Genomic DNA, 19,672 nt, shown 5'->3' on the forward strand with positions numbered 1-19,672 from the left:
GCCTTGTCTCCGGCCTGGAGTTTCTCAGAGCAGGAATGGGTGGATGCAGATTTGAATCTGCCTTTATACCCGGCGCGATGTCCTGCTCGCAGCAGACAAATCTGAAAGAGATGCCAAGCCTCTCTGGCTCTCCGGGAATACCTGAATCGAAAAAATCCGGAATTTGAAACAAGGACATTCATTTTTGGTTTGTCAGAGCAACATTCCCACTTGTTTCTTCCCCCAAAGCCCCCTTTTACCTGTCTGATCTCACAGACCTTCTGACTTCCAAAATACAGATTGTGATCTTTTAAAGGGAGTAAGTCAAATCGCCTTTTAATAAGCTCCAAGGGATTTATGAATTCACTACAAGTAATTTCCTCCCTCCCCTCTCCCTCTCAGCCACCCCTTCTTTCTCTTCTTTTCTCCCAAACTGAAATTTTATTGTATCAGATATATTGCTTGAAAGAGTCAGGCGGAAGCTGCCGGTGGGAAATCATTTGGTTCTGAAGAGCTACTTTCCGTAATGGGCTCTGACCTGTATTTGAGCGCATCTGAACACTCACCAGTGTCCGTCTCTGCTCGGGCTAGATGTGAATATCGCTGCAAGGTTGTTGGCTCCCACAGGTGGCTTTCATGCAAAGAAGTTACACAACTTCCCTGGTCCCTGCAGTCATCTTCTCATCACGAGAAATAATTAGTAAAAAGAGTACCTTGGGGTGCCTGGGTGGCTCCGTGGGTTAAAGCCTCTGCCTTTGGCTCAGGTCATGATCCCGGGGTCCTGGGATTGAGCCCCACGTCAGGATCTCTGCTCAGCAGGGAGTCTGCTTCTCCCTCTCTCTCTGCCTGCCTCTCTGCCTACTTGTGATCTCTGTCTGTCAAATAAATAAATTAAATCTTTAAAAAAAAAAAAAAAAGAATACCTTACATCTCTCTGCCTTCCACTGATATTTAACAGGGTGAACACAGCCTCAGGCACTTTGCTAAAAGTTGGGGCTAGAAGGCAACCGGAGTTTTCACCTTCCTCTCCACTCCCTTATCCTCGTAATCACCTTCTCAGTTAGAATGAGCAGGGGGTAGTGTCCTTTTATAAATGAAGAAATGGAAATGCAGAGCCCTGGCTGATTGTCGCTCAGCAAGAAACGAGTGTGTGGAGACATGCCTGTTCACTTCAAGTCAGAGGTTTTTCCCACCCAAAGGCTTGGATTCACGGGGTCTGGGTCCAGATCCCTACCCAGACATCAGTAGAGGCCGGAAGTTGAGCCAAAGCAGTGTCAGGGATACCTGCAGACGTGACCAAAACTGAAGGACAGTCGGGATATCACCTCTGCTATGGAGGCTGAAGGCAGGTGCGCCAGGCAACCTAGTCTTGTCTGAGCAGAGGCTCAGGGCAGTGTGAGAATCTAATAGTGTCAAGGGGCCATTCTCCCCATCCCCCACCCTCGTCCTGTCTACCTGACCCATCACAGAGAGTTCCTCAGGCAGCTCTGGGGGCCTTACCCTCGCCGGCTGGAGTCTGGGAGTGAAGAAGGAAAGGCTGGTGGGGAAGAAAAGTGAGCGGCTGCAGGTGTCACGGAGAGATGATTAAACTTTGGGTCAGGATGGATTTAAGTGTCCGAGTCGGTTGACACACTCCCCAAATTTGGAAAATATAGGTGTGTTTAAAAGGAAATCACTATAATTCCAGTACCCAGAGCTGATTGCTGTTAACATTGTGGTGTATAATCTCTCAGGCATTTTTTCATGCCCGTCTTTCCTTCCTCCTTCCTTCCTTTCTCTCCTCCCTCCCTGCCTTCCTTCTTTCCTGAAAGAGTTTGCTTATTTTAGAGAGAGAGAGAGAGTATGTGTGTGAGCAGCAGGAGAGAGAGACTCTCAAGTGGACTCCACACTGAGCACCAAGTCCAACATGGGGCTCCATCTCAGGACACTGAGATCATGACCTGAGCCAAAACCAAGAGTCAGATGCTTCCCTGAACGAGCCATCCAGTTGCCCTCCATGTCTTTATTTCTAAAAATGAGTTTATATCATAGGCTGCTTTATTTTATTTTATTTTTTCATTTGTGTTGAGGCAACACCCATACAGTGAGTGCACACAGTGAATGCTCGATGTCTTTTGGCGTGTGCATGCACCTGTGTAACCACCACCCACGTCAAGATGTAGAACATTCCAGCTCCCCAGAAGGCTCTGTATGCCTTTCCCAGTCAACTCAATGTCCCCGCACCCCCATAACCATTATTTTGAGTTCTGTCACTGGATGCTATTTTTATAACTTGTTCTTTTTCCTACTCAGCAATAAGTAGTGCCTAGTGTCCATGTCCCTCACTCACAGCATCATCAACACAATCTCTATGGCGGTGTGGGGTTCCACTGTATTGACAAACCACATGCTTGCTGGATTTGAAGCTATGTTGTAGAATTTCTGGCTGCATTGTTTCCCATTATCAGAATGCTCAGATGTCTGACATCAGGGTTCTCTCAAGATCTTGAACAGGCTGCAGGGACAGTGACTTGGAGATTTGCCTATGGTTTTTTGCAAGGCCAGTTTGTGCTCACTTAGTTTCTTTGAATATGCATGAGTTATGCTGAATGTCCTAATAACCAACCCTGTGCATCGGCAAGGACATCTCACGTCCTACCATGTGGCGTGCAAACACCCGTACAGGAGAGCAATTTCAAGGGGTTCCTTCATCCCATCCCTCAACTTCTTAAAAATTAGTTTTAAGAGAGGGGAGGAATTCATTGGACAAAATTTAAGCACCTGGGTTTAGAGAGAGGCTCTTTTCCGATTACAAGATTGCTCGGTGAGTGAGGAAAACAGCTGTTTTGATTACTGGGAACAGGCATGAGGATTCATGAGAGAAATGCCATGCTTCCCCCAGAGACAGTCTCCTGCCCAGTGCCGGCCAGCTCCGTTCTGATCATGTAGGCATTCACAGTGCACATTTGGAGACATCCCTGGCTCTCACCCTTTCTTGGTTTGGCTTTCGATTATTTTACTATCACTGTTATTAGGAACACCACCATGATCCCTACTACTCCCTCAGTATCATTATTATGACCAACAGCAGTAAAGTTATTTGTACATGGTTTCCATTTATTAAGCCCTGGTCATGTGCCAGGCAGATAAGGTTTGGTCTAGGAACATGTTGGAAGGAAAAAGGACACAGGTATTCAGCACTATTTAATATATTATCACTTACTATGCTTCATTTATTCCCTCCAACCACCTTGAGAGGCTGCTAGAATTACCATTTCACTTGCTGTGGTCAGTATGGCTAAGAGTTGATGAGGGAGCCTAAGAGAATATGCTGGTAATGCCAGATCTGGGATCTGAACCCAGGTTCTTTTCACCCCAAAATCTGTGTTTTCCCTACTTGACCACAGCATCACCAAATGAGTGAATGAGAGAGTGACCAAACAGAGTTGCTACAGTGTGGTGCTGGTATAGTTTAAATTATCGAGCTGAAAGGGAAGTGTCCTTTAATTTAAACTCATTCAAACCTTGGTGTCATGCTTTTATGCTTTTGTGTCATAGATATCCAGTGACACTGGCCAGTGGTGACACAGGGCTCTATTGTGAACTCAGTTACGTATCTTCCATTAAAAGGTGCCACATTTCCTCGGTATCCATTGTTTGGCCATGTTGGCATATTTTTGGGGATTAATTTTAAGGTAATACCAGAAACAGTGGTGGTTTGGATAAAATAGAGTTATCTGTATTTTTCCCTCAAGGACAGTGAATTTAAAGGAAGACCATCTAGGGCTGATAAGGTGGCTTATAATTTGTCTGGGACCCAGGCACCTTCTGTTTCTCTCATCCACTATTCCAAGAGCAGAGCTTTCTATTCTGGGACCAGTATTTTGCAGGAAGAAGAAGACATGAAGAAGAGTGGGCTCCTTCCTTTAAGGAAACTTCCCAGCAGTCTCCCAGGACACTTCTGCTTCCCTCTCATTGACCAATACTTTTACATGGATGTAGGGGATCCTAGTAATACCTACCTCATAGGGCCTCACTGGGAATGTGCGTCAAGTGCCCAGCATGGACCTGGCATGCAATGAGGGGTGCAGGAGGGTCTGCCATCAGTGTGTCTGATGCACACATGGTCATATGTGAGATCGAGGCCCATCAGGCTTGCTAGGTCTTACTCAACAACTTGTTTTGACTACTCTGGTCTTTGCACACTCACACACAGTACAGACAGCAACAGTCCTCATGATAGCCATGAACATGATGCTTGTGGATCATGAGGATGGTGATGATAAAGATAACTTCTCACTAAGTGCCAGCTATATGCCAGTTACTGGACTAAATGCCTTGTTCATTCATTATCTCCTTTCACCCACAAACCCTATGAAGTAGAGACTCTCATGGTCCCCATCTACAAATAAGGCATCTTTGGCTCAGCAAGACATAGATTAACTTGCTTGAGGTCATTCAGCTAGAACTGGCAGGACAGAGACTGGAATTCAGGAAAGTCTGACCCCTCTTCCTCCAAGCTCAGGGTTTTACTTGGGATATCCACTGCCATCCATCATGTCGTTTTAGGTCTCTCTGCCTCTGAAATTTCATCTCCTTTTAGAATGGTCTCCTGGCCATATATTTAGTTGGTCCTTTTGATGCTACTGTCTGTAGCAATCCCGATTATCACTAAATTTCCTTACTGAAAGAGAAATGCCCAAACCTTGACACTACCTGCATCAGTGATGTCTTCTCCGAAGGAATTCCTTTTAACTGTCAGGTCTTGTGTCTGTACTTGCAGAAGACTGAACTGGAACAACCCATTTCATTGCCATTTAAATGGTTTTCTGATGACCCGTGATGGTGGTGGACAAATGGCCTGTCAAGGGAAATGAGAAAATCATCCCCAATATTGGCTCATGGCTTGTTGGTGATGTGGGGCCAATGAGGATTTTGCCCTCTCCCTGAAAGCCACAATAAATTCAGATCATCCATAGGAGCCCTTTGCTGGCATAATCGACCCATCGGCACCATTACCAGCCAGAGAAACAGACGTGGACAGAGCCCTCACCTTAAGCGTTTATAGTATAGTCTGTTCTCTGAAAGCTACTGTGATTTGAATCACTGGGATTGCACACCCTCCCATGTTCCAGAATGCCTCTCCACCCAGCTTTCTGCTGTGGGGTTGAGTTCTAAAACAATGGTTCTTGTTGAGGGAAATTTCCCACTCGTCAGTGCTGCCCAGAGGTGGTCACAACAAGTGCAGGAGCAAGGGAGCTGTGCTCAGAAGAAGGTGAGCTAGCGCAGAGAGAGGGCGGCACTGGCTCCCAGCCGCAGGCTTCAGCTGCGGACGCCTTCATCCTGTTGGCAGAAATGTGGGCCCAAGTGGCCCCTTGAACGATGACTCCATGGTTCTCACACAGAGAGAACCGCGGGGGGAGCCGTGATGATCACGACTGGTTGGCATCTTGGCAGATGGTGGTAAGAGCTCTATTTACTTAGATAATTAAAATGGTGATGGATTTGCATGTCTGATGTCAAGATCTCTAGTCTGCAGATGACTGCCTTTTGGGGCACACAGGGATGGAACCCCTCCTTGCTTTGGAGTATCTGCACCTGACTCAAGTGTCAGAGGGATGGGAGCCGGGGAATATTCCCACAAATGCTCCGTCTTGAGTTGAATCTCCATCTTGAGCACTCTGACCCTCTAATGGAGCTATTCATCCCAGCAGGGAGATGACATTTTTCAGAAAGGCAAGGTCTGCTGACAGACTTAGGAATAAAGGTTGTTTTCTTTCTTTGAATAGGACTGATGTAGTTCTTTGGATTATTGTGATTATGAGAAAGATTGGTCCCTTTAGAATTTATTGAGTGCTTTTTAATTTTTATTTTTTTTAATATTTTATTTATTTTGAGAGACAGAGCATGTGTGCATGCGTGCATGGGGGTTGGGGGGAGGGACAGGCGCAGAGGGAGAGGGAGAGAAGCAGGCTCCACATCCAGCACAGAGCCTGACGCAGGGCTCAATCTCATGACCCTGAGATCATGATCTGAGCCGAAATAAGTGTTGGATGCTTAACCGAATGAGCCACCCATGTCCCTCAAGTGCTTTTCCACATGCATTGTTTTATAGACTCTGTATGATTCTTCTCTGAGGGAGGCACGGGGCACTGTGGCAGGAAGGGCAGGAAGGGCGTGGGACAGCCTAGGTTTAAACCCCACCATTGCCACTTACAAGTTGTGTGACCTTTTTTTAATCTCCCAGAGCCTTGGCTTCTTCATCCGTAGAAGGGAATAATGTCTGCATTTTGGGGTTGTGATAAGGATGAATGATGTATATATGTGAAATGCTAAATCACCTTTGGGCACAGAGTAGACCCCAAGATGTTGATGGTCAGTCACACAGCATTTATAAAAGAGAAAACCGAAGCCCAGAGCAGGGTGAGTGGCTTCTCATGGCCATTCGTTGGTGATGGCCATGAGAGCCACATCATTTCACTCTAAATCCCAGATGCCATGTTGTTCTATTCATGGTCCCTTTGTCTTGGTGCCTTCCAAATTCCCTTTTGTTAAAGGATCGTCCTGGACTTGGTTGTAGTCCTCCTTGAGCCTCATCTATAAAGTGGAGGGCCTGCTAGAGGTCTCTTCTGCCTTCTGGTATTTGGGGGCAGATCTGAGAAGTTAGGAGCAGGTGGATATACAGCGGTCGGTGGGGCTCATCCATAGTAGGATTTTTAGGGTTTTGGGTTGTTTTTAATGATTTCTTTTTGAGCCCAGGGGAAGATGAACTGCAACAATGTTATAACTTTTAAAGACAGTTTGACCAAAATGTTGTCCATGGTTTGCTGGCTTCTTATTGCTACCCAGCCCACAAGAAAAGCTTTCTGCAGTTGAATTATTATCCTTTAGTGAAGTGACAAGTGGATCTAGCATCACATTCCACATGTGACCGTCATATGTTATAATGTGTTATTGCATATGTGAGCATTAGTGTATCCCGGGCCCCTGGCAACCTGGGTGGAAAAGGGAGAGCCTCAGATGCATGGGGAATTTCAGCCCCCCATCCCGAACACCAGATCTCTGAAATGAACCAGAATTGCACACCCTGTCGTCAGCATTGCGGCCGGAGGCAAGGTCACATCAGCCCAGCACTGCAGACAGCACAAACTCACTCTAGGCAAGCAATGATTTTTAAAAATGTATGCTGTCTTCAGCAAATGAGAGGGATTTCCTCCACCATTTATGGTCAACTAGGAGGAAAGCCAGTCGTTTTTCCTCGCATTTCCTCCTCATCTCTATAGGCCTGCAAAGAACAGGAGCACACGCAGACAGCATAGAGACTGAGAAGGTGGGGAGAGGGAGGAAGGGAGAAATAACAGGGTGAAGGATTGAAATAGATATCCAGGCAAACCTTCGTTATTCCTAACTTCAGTTAACCAAGACTGTCAGTGAATTTCACATACCCCCCAGCTACTATAGTTCACATTATAAACTCTTCCAATTACCTGAAATCTCACTTAACTTAAATTTCAGCACATCCCCTGGGGCACTCGAATAATCAAAGTTTGCCTGTCGAAAGTAATACCTAAGAGGGGAAACTGCCACGGTGACTCCGAGAAAGATAGATCATAAAAAAAAAAAAAAAAAAAAAAAAAAAAAAAAAAAAAAGTCATCTTAGAGAATGGCATTAGAATCATTAAATTACCAACCTGAAATTGCTGAAATGTTATCTAAAAATTACAAACAGAGATTTAGAACAGGGCTGTGGAAATGCTCGGGAGCTACATATTTGAGACTGGGGTACACGGTCACGTCCAGCGAAGGCGGCTCGCACTGGTGCTGGCGAGTCAGCGGGGCCCGGTCAGGGTGCCTGCAGGCTGCAGGACCCCAGTGACGTGGCCATCTGTGCGGGCTTGGCCTCACTTGGCCTCTTACCCCATAGATGCCCAAACTTGGCCTGGCAAGGTTCAGGGTATCTCCAAGCAATAGTCCTCAGTGCCTATCCAGAGAATGAAGGTGGCAAAGGAAGTTTATGCCCTTGTGATCTGGGGAAGTGCTCATTTTAAGTGATAAAAATGAGGTGACATGCAAATGCCATTTTGCTAATTCTATAGGAGCCATCTTGTGACCTCTCCATACATACCAAGTTTTTGCAAACAGACGACTTTTTCTAATTGATGCTGAAATGGAGTTGAGAGTTTTAGGCTTAACAATAAATAATAATTGATGAGCTTACTAACATATTACAAACATATATTTATATATGTGTCTGTCTGTGTGTTTGTAAATATATATTTCAGCTTACTAGGAACCAAAATTCATTTTTTTCTCAAATACTTACTGAGCACTCTCGGTCAGGAGCTTGGCTCTGGAGATGCAAAGGTGAATGAGTTGGACCTTGGCTGCAGGGAGATCTCAGTCTGTGACGAAGCAGACAGGTGGGCAGGTGGTTGTGATGCTCTAATTAAGGTGTACCCAGAATGTCACATGGCTCTGAGGAGCCAGGAAGAGTCAGAGGTGGACAGCAGCCAGGAATCGAAAGGCTCTTGTTTCTCAGTCTCCTTAACAGAGGTTTTTTTAAAGATGAGTGAATGGCAAGACCTGACTTGTGGTTTTCAAAGGGACTGGTACCTGCTCTAGACAGGTAGGAGACAAGGGGGCCATCGTGACATTCCCAGCCAGACGTCACAAGGCAGGGCAAAACAGGGGTTCCGGGAATGGTGGGAATGGCTTATCGGAAGGGGAAGTTATGTCATTTGTTGAGTACTGTTTACCTGAAGCTGCAAATTGGATGAGAAAGGAGGTATCCTGGGAGGAGGTTGGAAGATAGGGTAGGAAGAGGGTGTGACAGAGTACAGGGGGGCCAGGGGAGGAAATACCTCTAAGAAAAGAGTGAGTCTGTGAATTGAGAAGTTTCTAAATTATTCCTGAACACGAACCCTTCAGCCACATACGTTTATCATCAGGCGGCAAAGCCTTTGGGGATTGGCGGGTATGTCCTTGCAGCAGCTAATGAGAACTAGCCTGATTCCATCAGTAAGAATCGCCAAGGCCCATGAGTCACTGTTTGAGGGTGAGAGTCCCGTGGTGGGGAGGACCCCTTCCTGACATCCCGGCTACCTTCATCCCTCTCCGCATTTATCTGTTCATAAAGCCATCTAAATAGTAATGTAGTATGTCAGATAGACATTTAATTATTATGATCTTCCTTGTAGCAAATTATGATTTGCTTTATTGCAGATAACAGTAAACGGGTAGATAAAAGCCACTCGGTGAAAATTATGGGTCTGGGTTCTTCAGATGATCATCACGAAGCTATCTTCATGGTGCTTGTGCGTGGGCATGAATTAACGTCGACAAATGACTTGTGAATTGTGCCTTTAAAAATATAATTGAAATGCAATTCAAAAGAAATCTATATTTGAGAGGATAATAAAAATATTTCATGATATCTAATATACATGCCGAAAACTGGGCATATTTTACCAAGTTTATTCCGTTCACGTTTCACCGATTACCCGGTGTAGTTGGTGTGTGGTTTTTCTTTCCCATTGGGTAGGTGTTTACCCCACTGCAACCTGGAAACTTCACCACTGTATGTGTGTTTCTGGGTATGATCAGTAAAGACTCAGGGGTCCATTAAAATAAAAGGAATTGTTATTAAATGCCCACTCTTTCTTTTTCTGTCTTTATTCACAAATCACCAGAAGGGGAGGGAGGACCTTAGCAAAGCTGAGAAATAAGCTCACTAGAATAGATCCACCCAGATGAATGGGGTGAACATTCATTGTTCTCTTCTTTCCACCTGCACCCCGCTTTAGAGGGTATTACCACTGGATGTAATCTGCAGAGAGAGCACAGGGTGACAGTCCAGGTGTCCTGGTCTCCCCCAGGGGAAGGCTGGCACTCGATCTGCTTTGGATGCCTGGAGAACCCCTTGAAGAGAGAAAAAGGCTGAAATGTAACAGAGTTCTCCCCGATTGATTGGTGGCCTCTGATCTGATCTTTCCTGCACGGGTACCTCATCTTGCCTTCAGCCTCCAGAGTCACCTTGCCGCCTCCCTGTGTCCCGCTAATTCTATGTGTGCCAGAGTCTTCCCAGGACATGCCTACGTGAGAGGATCAGTTACTGTTGCTTAACGACCAAGGATCCTGATTGACCAATGCAGAGAACAGTCTGGGTGTGCTACTCATTCCTTTAGTAATGAAGGATAAGCGGACCTTGTTGAGCTGCGGTTCCTCATCTCTAGAATGGGACTAATTGCACAACCTATTCCATAGATAGCTGTAGGATTGAATATAATGTTTCAAGTTGAGCATTTAGTACAATTTGGAAAGTAACAATATTCGCTGAGTAGAGGCTGCTACACTTCCTGTGGTAATGAAATAAAGGCCCACTTCTCCTTAGTATTACTCCTAACAGTGCCTGGGACGTAGAAGACATTCCAAAAATACGAATTTGTTTTCTCCTTCCTCTTTACTGAAAACAAAGCCAAACCTGCCTTTCCTTGGGTAGGGAAGAGAGCAAATATCGCCAGCCCCTAAACCACACTCAAACTTACCAGGCAGAATTACCCCCTGACTAGGGAGCAAAAATGGAAGCCTAAGGAGAATCAAGAGTGTATCCCTTGGCCCCACCCAAGTGACCAGAAAGTGGGGGCATTTTCCTGTGGCTTGTCCCCCTGGGCTCAGCCCTTGGACAGGGGGTTGGGTTGCCATGCAGCCATTTGCCCGTCGATAGGATTCTGATACCAGCTGCTGAGGCTGAGGCCAGACCCATGCTTGTTTCTTGTTGCCTGGGCAGCACCTCCCTAACAGAATTGCGTTAGACAAGGTGATAACAGAATCCATATTAAGAAACAGCAAAGTCAGTATGTTCTTTGTAGGCTTGACAGATCAGATCAAACGGCAGGATCCAGAGGTATGTCTGCAAAGCAAGTCCCTGTCCCCAGCTGCCTTCCCCTCCCCCTGGGAGCTCAGCAACCAATTTTACCCAAGCAGTAGAGTCAAAGATAATTTACGCCACATGATGTCAGGACCCAGTTGTCTTCCTCAAAGGATTCTTAATGTCACTCCCCTATTCAGAGCCCCTCAGGGCTCCTGCTTGCTGGAAGAATAAAATCTGAACTCTCCAGCACGACTTCCAGGCCCTTTCTGACCTGACCACCCATCTGTCTCTCTTTCCAGCTTTATCTGATGCAGGCGTCCTTCCCACCCCGATGCCAGAGACAGCCCAGCGTGTCTTCCCATGTGTCACCTTTGTGCTTTGCTCTGGCCGTTTCCCTGCCGGGAATATTATTTTCCCATCACCGCTACCTGTCACAACTTCATCTCCTCCCCAACAAAACGAACCCCTCCACCTGTCCTTTGGGATCCCTTCCAAATGTCCACATCTTCCTCCAATTCTTCGAGCCCCTTCTTTGCCGAGCTGTGATCCTCTCCTTGTGCTTAAGAAGAGTAGAGAGTATCAGTACACATACGGCACTTCCTATTTTAAGTGTGTTATACATACTAATTGCTTTAATTCTCACACGAGCCCTATGAAGAGACTATGATTATACCCATTTAACAGAAAAACTGAGGCATAGAGGGGCTGAGTAATTGATCACGTAACCAGTGAGTGGTCAAGCCAAGATCCAAATGCAGGCATTGCACTCCTTCTGGCTGGAGGTAAGGCAGCTGATCAGATCTCACAGTCCGACCTGATCTGTCAACCATCATTCAAACTGTCTTTCCCTGTGTTTCTGGGAGCTCCATGTGTACCTCTCTATAGCATTTAGCATGCTATAGTTAGTAATGATTGATGAATGATGGTCAGGTCACATTATCATCTATTATTATCTCTTGTGTTATATTAATAATTTTTATTGCTATAAAAAAGGACCAGGCACCGTTCTAAGTTTATAGGCATTCATGTCTTGCTAGGGATGTGTACCTTGATTGGGGAGGTGGAGAGAAATGCACCGGACTGAGAGGAACCCTCAGCTTGGGTTTGACTCTGGGTCCCACTAGTCAACCCTGTGTAAGCCAGTGTATCATGCTGAGTCCCAGCTTCCTCATCTGTGCAATTAGAGGCCTGCCTTAGAGGATTCCTGAGGTCTTTACCACTTGTAAGTCTCAAGTCCCCTTGAGACTCTGTCAGAAGGGGACAAAACTACATGTGTCCCAGGATGTCAGGGTAAGATAAATGTATGCCATTGTCTCATTCATTATATGTATGTATTGAGCCCCAGGTAGGTACCCTGCATTGTTTTTAGTGCCAGGCATCTGGAGAGAGAGAGGTTGAAAATAAACCAACAGTGAGTTGTATAACTCAAGGTCAAGTAACAAGTACAATGAAGGAAAGTAATACACTATGAAAAGATTGAGATTCTGAGTGGTGACAGACAGGGACAAGCTTCCTGAGAAGGAGACATTACAACAGATATCTGAAGGAAAACTGGGAACGGGCTATGCAGAATGGGCCAAGTAGAAGAAACAGCAATGCAAAGGCCCTGAGGTTGGAGTGGGCTCGATGTGGTCATAGACCAAGCTGCCCCTCATATGTTCCAATGGAGGCGTCAAGTTAGAGATGAGAGTGAGTACATAGGAGAGTCTGAGCTGGTGACACCAATTTAGGTAGGATGATGGAAAAGCCATCATAATGAACAAAAACCCTGGCTGAGGTAGGAGGAGGATTTGGGTTAGCCAAGAAAAGAGACCCCGGGGCCTGAATCACAACCAGTATAACTGTGTGCAAGTGCCCTTTGAAAAACTAAGTGTCTCATGCCTGTGATTCACTTGGTGTTGAGCTCTGTGTGGTCATCAGCACGCAGGCAGCCAGAACTCTTCGGGATGGAGTTGGCTGACACCTGAGCAGATGGCTGGGTGTCCTCTTACGCCTCAGCCCTTCCCCAGGGAATGTGTTTGAAAAGGCCCCAGGAGAGCTGCCTGTCTTCCAAACGGGGCCTCAACATACTGTGCGTAAAATGCGCTGCTCAGTGTACAGTGATCTCTGAGTGTCTTGTTCTGAATGTGTTTAGACCCGAGAATGGTAATATGTGGACCTGCTACTCAATGTAATTGGTACCAATATCGAATACTAAAAGAGCCTGGGATTTGTAATTGAGAGTCGTGATTTGAGGGAGGAACACCTGAGTGGCTCAGTTGGATAAGTGTCTGCTTTCAGCTCTGGTCATGATCCCAGGATCCTGGGACCAAGCCTCACATCGGGCTCCCCGCAAAGCGGGGAGTCGGTGCCTCCCTCTCCCTCTGCCTGCACAAGTGCTCGTGCTCTCTCTCTCTCTCAAATAAACAAATAAAATCTTTTAAAAAAATGAGTCCTGGTTCGAGCTGACAGTAGTTAGTTAGGTATGTGACTCTGGGAAAGATAATCTCAGCTACTTTGTCAAATGGGAGAAACAGGGTTTTTTTAAATTTTTATTTTTTTTTTAGATTTTATTTATTATTGGACAGAGAGAGATCACAAGGAGGCAGAGAGACAGGCAGAGAGAGAGGAGGAAGCAGGCTCCCCGCTGAGCAGATGCGGGGCTCGATCCCAGCACCCGGGGATCATGACCTGAGCCGAAGGCAGAGGCCCAACCCACTGAGCCACCCAGGCGTCCCTGGGAGAAACAGTTTTTGTCCCACTTGTCATATAGTGTGGACCATCCAACGAGGGAGTGTCTGCAAAAGTGTTTTGTTTGCTTTAAATGTGAGAAGAATAATACTTCTAATTTTGAAAAAGCATTAAAGTCAAATTTTGCACAGCATCTTCCTTTTGGAGCTCAGTGAGGTAGGCAGGGCAGGTCTGAACTAATCAGGGTTGTGCCTTCATCCCAAAGCCCTAATTATCTGCATTACATAATGGCCCCCATCTCTCAAAACTCACCAAGCACTGAGTCCTCCATGTAGGTTTCCTCCCCTGCCCGTGAACCCACCCCCTCATTCCCACTCTTGTCTCCCTTGGGGAGCTTCATTCCGTATTTGTCCAGTGAATGAGTAAATACATGGAGTAGCTTCCTACAGAATAGTAGAGAACAGGTCTATAGATGACGGTCCACAATAAGTGTGTGACAATACATAGGGTTGTGTGTGTTTATTCCTACACCCATGTTCTAAAAGAGAAGTCTGGTGAAACTGCATGGGTGCTATCTTCTGTTCTATGCTGCATTTTTTTTTTTTTTAAAGAAAATGAGGGGTTGCAAGTGGATTGATCTCGGTACCCAGATGAAGGTGTCATGACCCACGACTTGGAAAACACTCTGAGAAAATATCCAGTAGCCAGGAACATTGTTCTTTGCGGTTTTGGGCAAGTCGTGTGGGTTATCTGTGAGCTTTATTTGCGTTTATGAGCGTTATTAGCATTCGATGTTAATTTGAAAGAAAAAAAAAATGGGCTATGGGAATAGACCCACAGCATTACAGCAGCTTGAAGGTTTACTGCATGTGATGTACTTTTAGTTTTTCCTGGTCTACACAAGGAAGTCAAAATCTAATAAACGCTTAGGTTTGGGACAATTCCTGTTTGAGAAAGATGGGGTGTTAATCACACCCTTGTCATCGAGACTACCTAGGGATTGGTGAAGGAGACTTTCAAGTAAAAGTCAGGTTCCCTACCCAAAATCCTTGGGCCCCAAAGTCGTTTCAGAAGCAGGAGTTATTGGAATCTGAGAGGAATTGCCATAAGCACACAAAATATTATGTATTGGCCCCAGCAGACTCTAGGGTGGTGGCTTAGTCAATAATCAAAAAGATTCATTTGTCTTCAGCAAATATCTAAAGATTCACAGTTAATGGCATAAAGACTATAAACGCCCTCACATCACTGAGGTCACTAATGGGATGTGAACACGTTTTCAGTCTTCAGAACACTGGGGAGATTCAGAAAAACCCTTAAGGGATTGTGGAAATAAGGTTTGTTATCCAGGTATCATGTTTTTCATTTTCAAAATCAACAGGACCATTTATCCCTTCGGGGGAAACGGTGTTTGGCTCTGTGCCTCACACAAAGAAGGCACCTAGAAAATATTTATTGAATGGGTGGCTGAGACCAGCTACAGCTTACAGAAGACTGTTCTATCCTGGCTGCTTTGGAGGAAATAGTCCTCTGGTTCTTTTCTGACGCCCTGTAGTTTATCCCATTTCTTATAAGTGGATAGTAACCTTATCGCTTCCATTTGGCTCCCTCTCAAGGAGCACAGGGGAGAGATGCTTGTAGAGTCCTTTTGTTTTTTCCCATCTTCCTTCAGGCTTCATCTGAGGAAAGGAGAGGCAGGCCCCCGAGAAGTGGAGGGGAGTGGGTGAAGAGATAAAGATTTCACTCATTTGTTCCAGGTCTAAGAACTAGCCAAACCCAAAACCGCCCTTCCATAGCTCCCTCGTGCTGGGAGTACCAACTCAATGTAGGAAGAAACTCCATAAATATTCTGGTGTTTTTCGTTCCTTCCTTTCTTTTTCACGGAATGCTTAGTTTTTAAAAAGGCACTGGGGCTTCTAGGGGTTGGCTTTACAGAGATCTGGGTTCAAATTCTGACTCTGTTTGCCCCTCAGCACATTACATAAGCCCTTCCACACTATACATGAGGAGGTCAGAGTGACTTCACGGTGTTGCTGTGAGGATTGAAGGCACCCACACACGGAGAGCATCTGTCACAGAAACTGGGTTTTTGGTTCACAGTGATGGATCTTCATCTTTGTGGTGGTTCAACAGAAGCACAGACCAGGGGCAAATATCCTCTTCACCGGTCTCCCTATGCTCGTTCTCTGATTCGACTCCATGAGTTGGGATGGGCTAAGTTAGGCCCTGGTAACAAACACCTTTCCAAATCTCCATACCTTAACACCACAGAATTTTACTTCTAGATCATGTCAGGGTCTTTGTGGACCCCACGGACTCTCCAGGGCAAGTCATCTGCTATATTGACACCACAGTCAAGACCATTTCGTCCTCAGGGCCGTACCTGGTTCCACACCCGTTGCAACCGGTGAGGAGAAGGATCGGTGATTCTCACCTAGACTCTCAAATGCTTTCACCCTGGGACAACCTCATGTCCCTGAGAGGCCCATTTTATGGGATAAAGCAAGTTACATGGCTCTACCTTACTCCAAAGCACAGGAAGGGACAGTCCTGCGATGGGCCTGGAAGGAAAGGAGAGCTAGAAATATTAGAGAGAAATGCTCATGTTAACCGCACAGGCATTAGCCTTTTCTCGTTCTGTTGTAAATGGTTATTGCAGTCACAGCCTCCGCCCAGCACCCACAGCAGCTAGTGGGCATCTGATAACCCCTGCTATATAGAGATTCTGAAACTGCCACAGTCACGGGTGATCTTTGGAAACCACTGAGCCAGCTTTGTCCTAGATAAGGCAGAGGAAGCAATTTCTGGGCGCTTGAAGAGAGTCCTACCTCTTGGACGGGAGCCCCATCCCTCCCCACCCCCACGTTTTCCTGGACACCCTTTACCCCCAATGATATTGGATAATGGGGGTAAAATCATGGGTTCCACAAGTTTCAGGGCACCCTGGTTGGCCCTCTCCTCTTCCAGGCGGGGTGTGTGTGTTCTGTTCTGTGGTTCTACCAGGGCCCCCACAGTTCATGATTAGTTCTAGGCGAGACCCACTTCCAGACGGAGAACTCCTGGCCCTGCCTGCTGATTCTCTGTTGTCCACTTCCTCCATCCTCTACACTTAGCCCGGCCTCCTTTAGGAGCTGAAGTGTCTCAAGCACAGTAACTTGGTTGGTCCAACTTCCTGTTTAGGTTTTGGTCCCGCCCAAGGCTACACTTGCCCATTGTTCAGAAGCTGCCAACAAAGAGGCTCTTCAGGACCTTTTCCTCCCCTTCCAGATTTTTCGTTGTTTTGCTTCCAATTGGAGGGCTAGGAAATGGGTCATTTTAACAGCATCCACCACAGGGACCAAACTATAACCATTTTAGAACGAGTGTGAGAAATTCCTTCCCATTTCCCAATATCGCTTCTCCGCCCCCCCCCCCCCCGCCCCCGAGTTTTCTGTTGTTACTTTGATGACAGACATAAGCTCTCTGGCCGGGTGCAGGAAACAGAGCCCTTGCTTGTACTTTGGTCCCCCTCTGGTCTCCAAAAAATGGCACAGAACGGTTCTGAGACCGTGCCTCGCCCTTGGACCCGCAGGCCACTGCTGGCCTCTCGAACTATTGCAGTTAGGGTTCTAACTCTGGACACAGTATGAAGCAGGAGGCCTCTAGAGCCTGGGTTTTCAAAGTGTAGCCGGAGTGAGATTCCCCGTGTCGTGGGCTAACGATGCAGATTCCTGAGCCTGAGCCGGTACCAGAGATTCCGACTCCGTGGCTCTGAGCTGGGGCCAGGGATCCGCAGTTTCACCAGCACCCACGGCCTGCGGTGGGGCGGGGGGACACAGCACAGTGTTCTCTAGCCTTCTTCCTTCTTGATTCTGCCACACCAGGGTTGGGGGACTCCGGGGAAGCCGTCCCGTCTTCGGGGCAGCACCACTTTGAGCTGCTTCAGAAATGAGGCTCCAGCCTGAGATTTGTTCTCGTGATAAAAATAAACGGCATGGAGGGCAGTTGTTGCTGTTTGCTGCTCTAGACGGGAGTCAGCAGAAGAAAGGGATAAACGCTGTCGAGCAGCAGCTTCCGAAAGACCACCCTTTTGCTGCTGTGGCTCTAGGTTCTGTATGGAATGTGTTGCTTTCTGACCCTTTGGGGCAGGTATAATGGTCCTGTTTTTCGTTCCTTGAAGGAACTCGAGCTACAGGGATGCCCCTCAGCAACTCCCAGGTCACTGTCTTCACAGAGGCCTCTGTGCCTGTTTCCTGCCGGGTACTCTGGACTCAAGGGAAGGGAGTCCTATTACAGCCCTTCACGGCTTCCAAGGCCCTGTCTGAACCAGGCCTTGGGAGAGAAACTGCTGCGCTCTTGGATCCTAATAGACAGCAGTTCAAGGTCAGGGAACCTGAATTTCCACTTTGCCAATAAGAGGTGGCCCTCACCACTTCCCGAGACCGATGTTACGGCTAATCTTGCCTACAGCACCTCACAGTGTCTCCACGCAATTGGAATATTCTTCCCCGAAGGTGGAAGACAGTGTCTGTGGGGTCTCAGAGTTGAATCTGATCAAGTGAAGGGACAAAGGTGGCCGTTTTTGTGCCATCAATACTAACAGCCCTGACAACCGAGGCTTGCTGATCCAGGGCAAAGAACCAAAGGTGCAAGGGCAGATCTGTTAAATTGTGTGTAAACAGGATTTTTTCCCTGTGAAATCTCAATACCTCCCTTAGGACGTTGCAGTTTAGGTTTTGAGCCACTCTCCTCTGATATTTACTCATTGGGGATTTTACTCCTGAGAAATCACAGTGGCAACAGAACCATTTTGCCTCCACGAAGACGATGTCAAAGTCTTAAAAATCCAGGACGTTTTAAGGCAGGATTCCAACCTCATTACTGCCAGGAATAAGATTCACCCAAGGTGGAAGTGTCCTCTCTTAGAACTCAAATCCGTCTCAGAATGGTTTTTCTTTCCCCTTTGTTTTGAAGCTAAGCAATTACTTTTTTTTAGGAAAAAAAAAAAAATTGTGCTAATGCACAAAACTCTCTTTTTCCCCTTTCATTTATTTGAAATTGAACTTAACAAAGTCAGTTCCAAGCAAGCACTATATATGAGTAATGCTTTTTGTCCATAAAAGAGCATTGACTCCAATGGTATGGGAGCACTGATTCTCTCTCTGCTTTGTGCGAGCGTCCGTAATGACAAAGTGCTCATGTCAGGGTGTATAATGAAACTATAAATTGTTTTCATGAATGCTCTGGATTTGGTCTTTTACGGGGCAAATTCAAAAGGTATTTAATGCCACATTTCACATACGTGAATAACGCCAGGCCGTGCAGTATATCCAATGAAAGTCAAGAGTCCCAGTCAGGCTCACACTAACCCGTGTGGTGGCTGATTATCAGGTGAGGGTGGTTCATGGTCAGGGTGGGGATGGGCTGATGGAGAGAAGGAGGGATGAAGAAATCCTGTCCCCCTGAGGAAGAGTTCCAGCTAGGTACACCCAACCGGGGTACCGGGGGTAATTGAAGTGTGGCTAAAATACTTAGCTCATTTGGTGCCTGGGTGGTAGGTGCCTGCATTGGAGTTATAGAAGTTGTACACATCTTGGTGGAGTTAGTAAACAGACATTCTCAGGTAAGAAAATGTCTGCTGGGGTGAATGGACAAGGGAAATCTTCTGCAGTGATTTATAGTTCAATTAAGTTATTTCTAATAGCACTTTTTGTATTTACTTATTATAGTAGAGCCATATGGGTTTCTTCTAGAAAATTTAGAAGACACAGAAAAGCACAAAGAATAAAATTATAAAAAAACACGTGGCCAAGAGTTGTTACTAATATTTTTACAAAATTTGTATTGAATTATCTTTCTGTGTCTATCATTTCATTGAATTTTAATAAAATTTTATATAATCTTACCTAAATATATTTTTTAAAACAAAATTTGGGTCCAACTATCTATCTATGTCATTGTTAAAAATTTGCTTTTTTACTTATATGTTGGCTAAAGTATTTTATCTGTTTATCCCAGTTTGCTAAAGTTAATGAACATCCAGGGTTTTGGTTCTGTCGTGAGGGGTGTAGGTCAGGTACCATGGCAGTCTGCATATTGTATACCTACTGCATACATCATTTACTGACTGACATTTCTGGGTATATGTCCTCTAAAAACAAAAAACTCCACAAAACAAAACCAACCGTGCAGGAA

General features: G+C 46.0%; 1 protein-coding gene across 2 annotated transcripts in view; it reads left to right on the top strand.

Moving 5' to 3' along the window:
- The window catches only part of CCDC149 (coiled-coil domain containing 149), a 98,282-nt gene that overhangs the window by 13,103 nt on the left and 65,507 nt on the right, over positions 1–19,672 (top strand). The window lies entirely within an intron of this gene.

This window comes from Mustela lutreola, chromosome 1 (genome assembly GCF_030435805.1).
Source record: "Mustela lutreola isolate mMusLut2 chromosome 1, mMusLut2.pri, whole genome shotgun sequence".
NCBI classification, from domain to species: Eukaryota; Metazoa; Chordata; class Mammalia; order Carnivora; family Mustelidae; genus Mustela; species Mustela lutreola.